The following is a 7,917-nucleotide window of genomic DNA, read 5'->3' on the forward strand; positions in this document are numbered from 1 at the left end:
CTACTGTATTATTTACAAACAGTATGCCTGGAAGTTGTCTCAAGATAGTGGATTTATAGATATTTTTTAAAGTTCATGTTGTAATAAGAAATTTTTCCGACCGTGGACCTTGACTTTGTTGCTCTCTGTTATTCATGGCACATTATTTATACACACAAAATCAGGCAATACATGCTGCCATTTCTACTGTGCCACCCAGCACAGTTATTTTTAAGTGTTTTTTTTTTAACACATAGTCAAGGAGAGTATTTGTCTAAAATATGAAAGAGAGTTTCATATAACTAAAACATACACACCCCCACATGCCTGACTTTGAAGCAGTGGTTAATTGGAGTTTCTAAAGGCTGATTTTCAACTAGAAGTCCTTGTAGCAAATACCTGTCCTGCAGTCATAAACCAAACTGGTGGATAAGGTTAAATAAGAATAAAAGTTTCCGTCAGAGTTTTTTTTTTTTTTTCTATCCTCTAGTTAATAGATATAAAACCTGAAAAATCCCCCTAAAATTGTTCTTTCTTTTTGGCCTATTTAAAGAGATAGTGTAGAAACTGCATTTATAACGCCAGCCTGTACGTAAACAGAAAAAGTGTGTGATGATACTTTTTAGCAAATGTTATCTATATGCTTGTGCACCTAACTTACTTAAAGGAGAAGTCATGTCACATTCAGAATACAAACTTCTGAAAGTATATTAAAAATGACATTATTACACACTGTTCAATAAATGATAAGTAATTTCATTTGAATGTGCTTTACTGGAGCCATCGATGTTGTCAAATAACACTACTGCCACCTACCAGTTTGTGACGTCCCAGTGCGGTATCGTTGAACAAGTCCCAACACTGTATCTGGTGTTTGTGACAATGCACTGTTGCCCAAGTTATCTTGAAAACATTCCTCTTCGAAATGTTGGCTACATATTACGTGTTTTTTCTCAGGCCAGAAGTTTGATGGCAAATTCTCCCTCTTCAAGTTGGATATCCAACGACCAGGACCGCAGAACCCATTCCATAGAGGATCATGAATCTGTCATGATCTGGCCTGTTTGCTATCCCCTAATTAGTAATTCCTCTCACCTGCCCCCTTCCTTCCCAGCCTCAATTATAATTTATTCCCCTCACCTGTTTCCTGTGGTTTATATTCAGTTCAGCCTGAGCATTCAGTGCCAGATCATTACTTGTCTGTCAGTCTTTCTGTTCAGTTTTTATTTGGTTCATGTCCTGGATCCTAGCAGCCAGTGGAAAGAGGGTTTTAGTGTTTGTCTCGTCTCCTGATCGTCCACTGTTCCTCCCCTGCGGAGTCCTCTGGGTTTTTGGCTCATTATGGGGGGAGGTTCAGTTTTTATCTAAGTAAGCCTGGCTCCAGGGTGGAGACCAGTTTAAAGTCTGCTTCAAGTTCCGGTTCCTACGTCCTGTCTCGGCTACCCTCTTCCACTGTGCCTGCCTATCTGCACCTGATCCTGTCTGCTCCTGTGCGTGACCACCTGGTCATGCTTCTGGTCCCAGTCTGACTTTGAACCCTCCTGGAAGCCTGTGCATGTCTGGAAGTCTGGATCCTGCCACCTGTCTCTTTTCCTGCCTGATCTGGATCCTGCCTGTTCCTGTCTGTTCTGGATCCCTCACCAGGATCAGCTTCCAGCATGTCGTCTGGGACTGCAGCACTGGGGACGCTCGTGGTCTGGACTGTTAAACCAGGTAAGTGACCAACCCAGATGATTATATATCAGTTTATCGTGGTCACTTACCTGTGTTTCCTCCCCTAGAGTGTCTGAGATTGGGCGCCCCCATCAACCCCCTCGCCCCCCCCGCCTGCAGTGTCCGCGAGCCACAGCTCCGCTTTTGTTTTGTTTTTATTTTAATAAACCTTTTGAACTTTCCTACTGACTGTCTCTCCTGAATACTGGGTCCATCTGTCTGCGATTCTTGACAGAATCGGAAAGGTGAAATAACTAATTTTTTTTCACTTTTACCCCATTTATAACATCCAACTGCAATGCGCGTGGGCATTTTTAAAAACTACTGAAATTATTTCATCTTTTGTCAACATAATTTTTCCAATATTCCATTTTGACTGAAAAAAGCTTTGTCTCTGCTGCACTTCTTTGACCTATATCACAAACAAAACCTATATCTAAACTTTACTCTATTAATTATTTTTCTTCCTATTTCTGACGTCTACTCATTAGATTTTCACACAAGTATCGGTACTTTCTATTCCTTACATTTTTAAAACAAACATTACTTGTTTTTCTTTGTCATGGTTTTGAGGTGCTTGACCCACATGCAGAACCAACACAGAAGGCAAGAGCAATTTTCAGACGTTTAATTAAACAGCGAGGGAACCAAACACTGGGAGCTGCGGCACGGTGAGCAGGTGGACTATCAGCGCAGGCAGGACTGATCGATCTGCGGTGAGAGCCAAAGTTAGACACAGAGATAGGGAGAACGAGATAGGGGAAACGTAAAATAAACCTACCGCCGGATGAAGGAACCGGGCAGGGGGGAGTGGAGAGACGGACTCACTGAGGAACCTCCCGAGAAGTTGGCAGGTGACTGAGCGACAGGTGGGCAGGTGATTGAAGTCTGTGAGGAGGGGCCCGAGCAGCAGCGGCCGAGGAGGAATCCGGGGGCAGCTGATGGAACCAGAAGGGCTTGAATGGCTCTCCAGCCCGGCTTGGTACCACCAAGGGAGCTGGAGGGATTATTCAGAGGTAGATCCAGAACAGTCTGAACCGGAGAACTTCCACTGAAGACGTCGGAGCTCGAGGAAACACTGGAACAGTTTTCACAAGGAGAAAAGACCTGGGAAACACAGGAGACTTGGGTTAGCGCTGAGAAAAAGGTAAGCTGTCACAGACAGAGGCCTCTAAGCGTACCAACAAGGTTAACACTCTGGCGTCCATCAGCTGTCAAAGTGCTGCTTAAATAGCAGAGCCGCACGCCGCTGAACAAGCCACAGGTGTGTACCACGCCCACCTGTCAGCTCCAGCCACCTGCAGAGAAGGGAGAAAAAGGCAGAGCCCTGACACCACCCCCCCCTCAACGGTCGCCACCCGGCGACCCAGAGGAAGACGTGGAGGGGCGAGAGGCAAGGAAGTCGTCGATCAGGGACTGATCTGTGACGGCAGAGCCGGGCCCCCACGATCGGTCCTGGGGGTTGCCGTCCTCCCAGTCGACGAGGTACTGGCAGCCCCTACCCCGAGGACGGGAGGCCACGATCCGCTGGATCCGGCGGCCCTGAAGATCCTGGGTGGGCGGAGGGGGAACGGCCGGAGGGCACAACGTGCTGGTGAGCACAGGCTTAATTTGGGACACATGAAACGTTGGGTGCACTCGGGAGTGTGTGGGGAGGCGAAGACGGACAGCTGTGGGACTGACAATGGATTCGATAGTAAAAGGTCCTGAGAAGTGGGGTGCCAGTTTGCGGGGGGTCGATCTGGAGGGTAAGTCTCGGGTGAACAGCCAGACTCGCTGGCCGGCACGATAGGGAGGTGCTGGTATTCTTTTCCGGTCAGCGAATCTGCGGTTCTGTTCGGCAGTTCTGTGAAGAGCCTGGACGGTCTCAGCCCAGAACTGTCGGCAGCGACGAACATGGCTGTCAACCGATGGGACAGAGATTCGTCTCTCCTCTGAAGGAAGAAGGGGGGCTGGCAGCCTAAGGAGACCTCAAAGGGAGAGTAGCCAGTGGCGGTGGATGTGTGGCTGTTATGGGCATACTCTACCCAAGGAAGGAATTTACACCAGTCTGACGGATTGGAGGAAGTGAGACAACGGAGGGTTGCCTCGAGTTCCTGATTAAGCCGCTCAGTCTGACCATTAGTTTGGGGATGATAACCTGAAGAAAGAGTATACCTGGCACCTAGGGCAGAGGCAAACTCTTTCCAGACCCGTGATGTGAATTGAGGACCCCTGTCAGATAAAATGTCCCGGGGGAGGCCATGCAAGCGGAAAACATGCTTAATCATGAGCTGAGCAGTTTGAAAGGCCGTGGGGAGTCTACAGAGGGCAACGAGGTGACAAGCCTTGGAGAATCGGTCAATGATTGTTAAGATTGTCGTCATTCCCTGTGAGGAAGGCAAACCAGTCACAAAATCTAGGGCGACGTGAGACCAAGGGCGACTTGGGACAGGAAGTGGTTGAAGTAAACCAGCAGTGGGCCGGTAGGACGATTTGTTTTGGGCGCAGATTGGACAGGCAAGTACATACTCCCGGACCTCCTTAGCCATGGATGGCCACCAAAAGCGGCGGGAGATGTAATTGAGAGTTCGATGGAAGCCAGGGTGAGCCGAGAGCTTGTTTGAATGGCCCCAGTCTAAAACTTGGGAGCGGGCAGTCTTGGGGACAAAGAGACGGTTGGGGGGTCCAGTTCCTGGATCTGGATCGTCCTCTAGAGCCTGGGAGATTAGATCCTCTATCTCCCATTGGAGAGCGCCAAAGGTGCAGGAGGATGGAAGGATGGGGCCTGGTTCTGGATCCGTGTCTTGTGGGGCATGGAGGCGAGAAAGAGCATCAGGCTTAAGGTTCTTGGAGCCAGGGCGGTAGGAAATCAACAGGTTGAAACGGGAGAAGAACAGTGACCAGCGTGCCTGCCGAGGATTGAGTCGTTTAGCTGACTGGAGGTAGGCCAGGTTCTTATGATCCGTCCAGACAATGACAGGCTGCTCGGACCCCTCAAGCCAGTGGCGCCACTCCTCCAGGGCCAGTTTAATGGCTAATAACTCCCTATCGCCCACATCATAATTTCTTTCTGAGGAGGACAGACGACGAGAGAAAAAAGCACAGGGGTGGAGCTTACGGTCAGTGTCGGACTGTTGAGAAAGAGCAGCACCTACCCCTGTGTCAGAGGCGTCTATCTCGAGAGTGAATTGTTTAAGAGGGTCGGGCTGCACGAGGATAGGTGCTTGGGAGAACCTCTCCTTTAGTTTCTCGAACGCAGAGTTAGCATCAGGGTTCCAAATGAACTGGTCCCTCGGTGAGGTGAGGGCATGTAGGGGGGCGGCTATTTGACTGTAGCCCCTTATGCAACGGCGATAGAAGTTTGCGAAGCCAAGAAAACGCTGGAGCTGCTTCCGAGTCTCAGGTATGGGCCAGTCAAGGACCGCCTTAATCTTATCAGGGTCAGATCTGACTTGTCCCCCCTCTAAAATGAGACCGAGGAAGGTTACAGAGGACTGGTGAAACTCACACTTCTCAGCCTTAACGAACAGACGATTTTCAAGCAGGCGTTGAAGGACGAGTCGAACATGACGGATGTGCTCAGTGAGGTTTCGGGAATAGATTAGAATGTCATCGATGTAAACGAAGACAAAAACATTCAGGTAGTCCTGGACGACGTCATTAACCAAAGCCTGAAAGACGGATGGGGCATTGCAAAGCCCAAAGGGCATTACCAAATACTCAAAATGACCCAGAGGGGTCTTAAAAGCCGTCTTCCACTCATCCCCCTGATGGATCCGAACTAGATGGTACGCATTGCGCAAGTCTAGTTTGGTAAAAATCTTGGCGTCTTGGACCGGCTCTAGCGCAGAAGAGAGAAGGGGTAGTGGATACTTGTTTTTTACAGTAATCTGATTAAGACCACGATAGTCTATACACGGACGGAGGGTTCCATCCTTCTTCCCCACAAAGAAGAAGCCAGCTCCAAGTGGAGAGGAAGAAGGACGGATGAAACCAGAGGCTAGGGAGTCACTGATGTACTTCTCCAGAGCCTGGCGTTCAGCTCTGGAGATATTATATAGGCGGCTGGTGGGCAGCGGTGCTCCGGGTAACAGGTTAATAGCGCAATCGTATGGGCGGTGCGGCAGTAAAGATGCTGCACTGCTCTTGTTAAACACCATTCCTAAATCGTGATACTGTTTCGGGATTAAACTAAGATCGACCGTGTCCAGAGACTGATTTGGACCATCCACTGAAGGATTGGAGGGAACCGCAGAGAGTAAACAGCGAGAATGACATGCAGGGGACCAAGACTCGACGCGCTGCTCCGCCCAGTTTATGTGGGGATTATGTTCTTGTAGCCAAGAATAACCGAGGACAAGCGGGGCTTGTTTTACTGGGAAAACAAAAAACGAGATCCGCTCACGGTGATTTCCTGATATAAAAACCTCCAAGGGTTGGGCTCGGTGGGTTATTTGGGGAAGGCTGCCTCCATCCAGGGCGGATACCTGGAGAGGCGTGGACAAGGGCACCATCTCGATCCCGAGCTGCTGAACTAGGGAGTGATCTAAGAGATTGAAGTCACAGCCCGAATCGACTAGGGCTGAAAGGTTTAGAGATTTACGAGCCGTGGGAACAGTCGCTCGTAAGCAGAGACGAGGTGATGTGGGGTGCGAAAACTGAAGTGGGTCCGCCGGCCTCCCCACTACTGCCGACGAACCTGATCTTTTTGGCCGACGCGGACAGGCACTGATAAAGTGATCAGAGGCGGCACAATAAAGGCATAGCCTGGCATCCATGCGCTGCTGCCTCTCTTCAGGTGTTAGACGGACCCAACCTATTTGCATAGGCTCCGGAGGAGAGGGGGGAGCCGCAACGGGCCGGAGAGGAGCGCGCTCGGGGAGAGGAGGAGCCAACGGGCGTGTGGGTCTTTCCGTCCTCACACCACTCCTGCTCCTTAAACGGTTATCTAACCGTATGGCTAATGCGATAAACTCATTAAGAGAGTCGGGTTCCTCAAGGCGGGCTAGCTCGTCCTTGAGGGACTCATCGAGGGCATGAAAAAACACAGTTCTTAAGGCGCGCGGTTCCCAACCAGCAGCCGCTGCTAAGGTGCGGAACTCTATGGCAAAGTCAGAGACGCGCCGACCGCGCTGCCTAAGAGCCAGCAGCTGACGGGACTGCTGCGCAGGATCGGACTCAGCAGAAACCACCATTTTAAACTCCTGCACAAAGTTATTAAATGTGCAGCCAAAATTACGGCAGTCGGGGAAACGTGCCTCAGCCCATCTTAAAGCTCTCCCAGACAAAAGACGCAGGACATAGGAGATTTTAGTGTTATCTAGGGCATATGTTCGTGGGGATTGATTAAAAACCAGCGAACATTGAAATAAAAAACCTCCGCAGTACCCACGCTCCCCAGAAAACTTCTCTGGGCTCGGAGAGGAGCTTTCACTGACAGGCGAAGGCAGGGCCGCAGGCGCGGGCTCGGGCTGAGCACTAATAGAAGCGGAAGATTGAACGTGCGATAGAGCGAGCACTGCGTCAGACAGCTGACTGATCTGAGCAGAGAGTCCCTGCAGCTGACCCTGTGTGGACTGCACGGCTAAACCTAGCGTCTGAAGCTGCTCTTGGTGGGTGGAGAGCGTCCTCCCAACTGAGTCTGCTGGGTCAGTGTGGCCAGAGTGTTGTTCTATCATGGTTTTGAGGTGCTTGACCCACATGCAGAACCAACACAGAAGGCAAGAGCAATTTTCAGACGTTTAATTAAACAGCGAGGGAACCAAACACTGGGAGCTGCGGCACGGTGAGCAGGTGGACTATCAGCGCAGGCAGGACTGATCGATCTGCGGTGAGAGCCAAAGTTAGACACAGAGATAGGGAGAACGAGAGGGGAAACGTTAAATAAACCTACCGCCGGATGAAGGAACCGGGCAGGGGGGAGTGGAGAGACGGACTCACTGAGGAACCTCCCGAGAAGTAGGCAGGTGACTGAGCGACAGGTGGGCAGGTGATTGAAGTCTGTGAGGAGGGGCCCGAGCAGCAGCGGCCGAGGAGGAATCCGGGGGCAGCTGATGGAACCAGAAGGACTTGAAAGGCTCTCCAGCCCGGCTTGGTACCACCAAGGGAGCTGGAAGGATTATTCAGAGGTAGATCCAGAACAGTCTGAACCGGAGAACTTCCACTGAAGACGACAGAGCTCGAGGAAACACTGGAACGGTTTTCACAAGGAGAAAAGACCTGGGAAACACAGGAGACTTGGGT

At 50.5% G+C, this 7,917-nt stretch overlaps 1 long non-coding RNA gene across 1 annotated transcript; it reads right to left on the minus strand.

The window, feature by feature from the left end:
* Positions 1-2,304: 2,304 nt before the first annotated feature.
* Positions 2,305-2,648, minus strand: LOC119797469. Its single transcript, XR_005282594.1, has 2 exons — positions 2,474-2,648; positions 2,305-2,403 (listed from the first exon to the last, which is right to left on the minus strand). It is a non-coding gene; the product is annotated as an uncharacterized LOC119797469 (long non-coding RNA).
* Positions 2,649-7,917: the final 5,269 nt, after the last annotated feature.

This window comes from Cyprinodon tularosa, unplaced genomic scaffold, assembly GCF_016077235.1.
Source record: "Cyprinodon tularosa strain WSP-4 unplaced genomic scaffold, ASM1607723v1 ctg1157, whole genome shotgun sequence".
In the NCBI taxonomy this organism is placed as follows: Eukaryota; Metazoa; Chordata; class Actinopteri; order Cyprinodontiformes; family Cyprinodontidae; genus Cyprinodon; species Cyprinodon tularosa.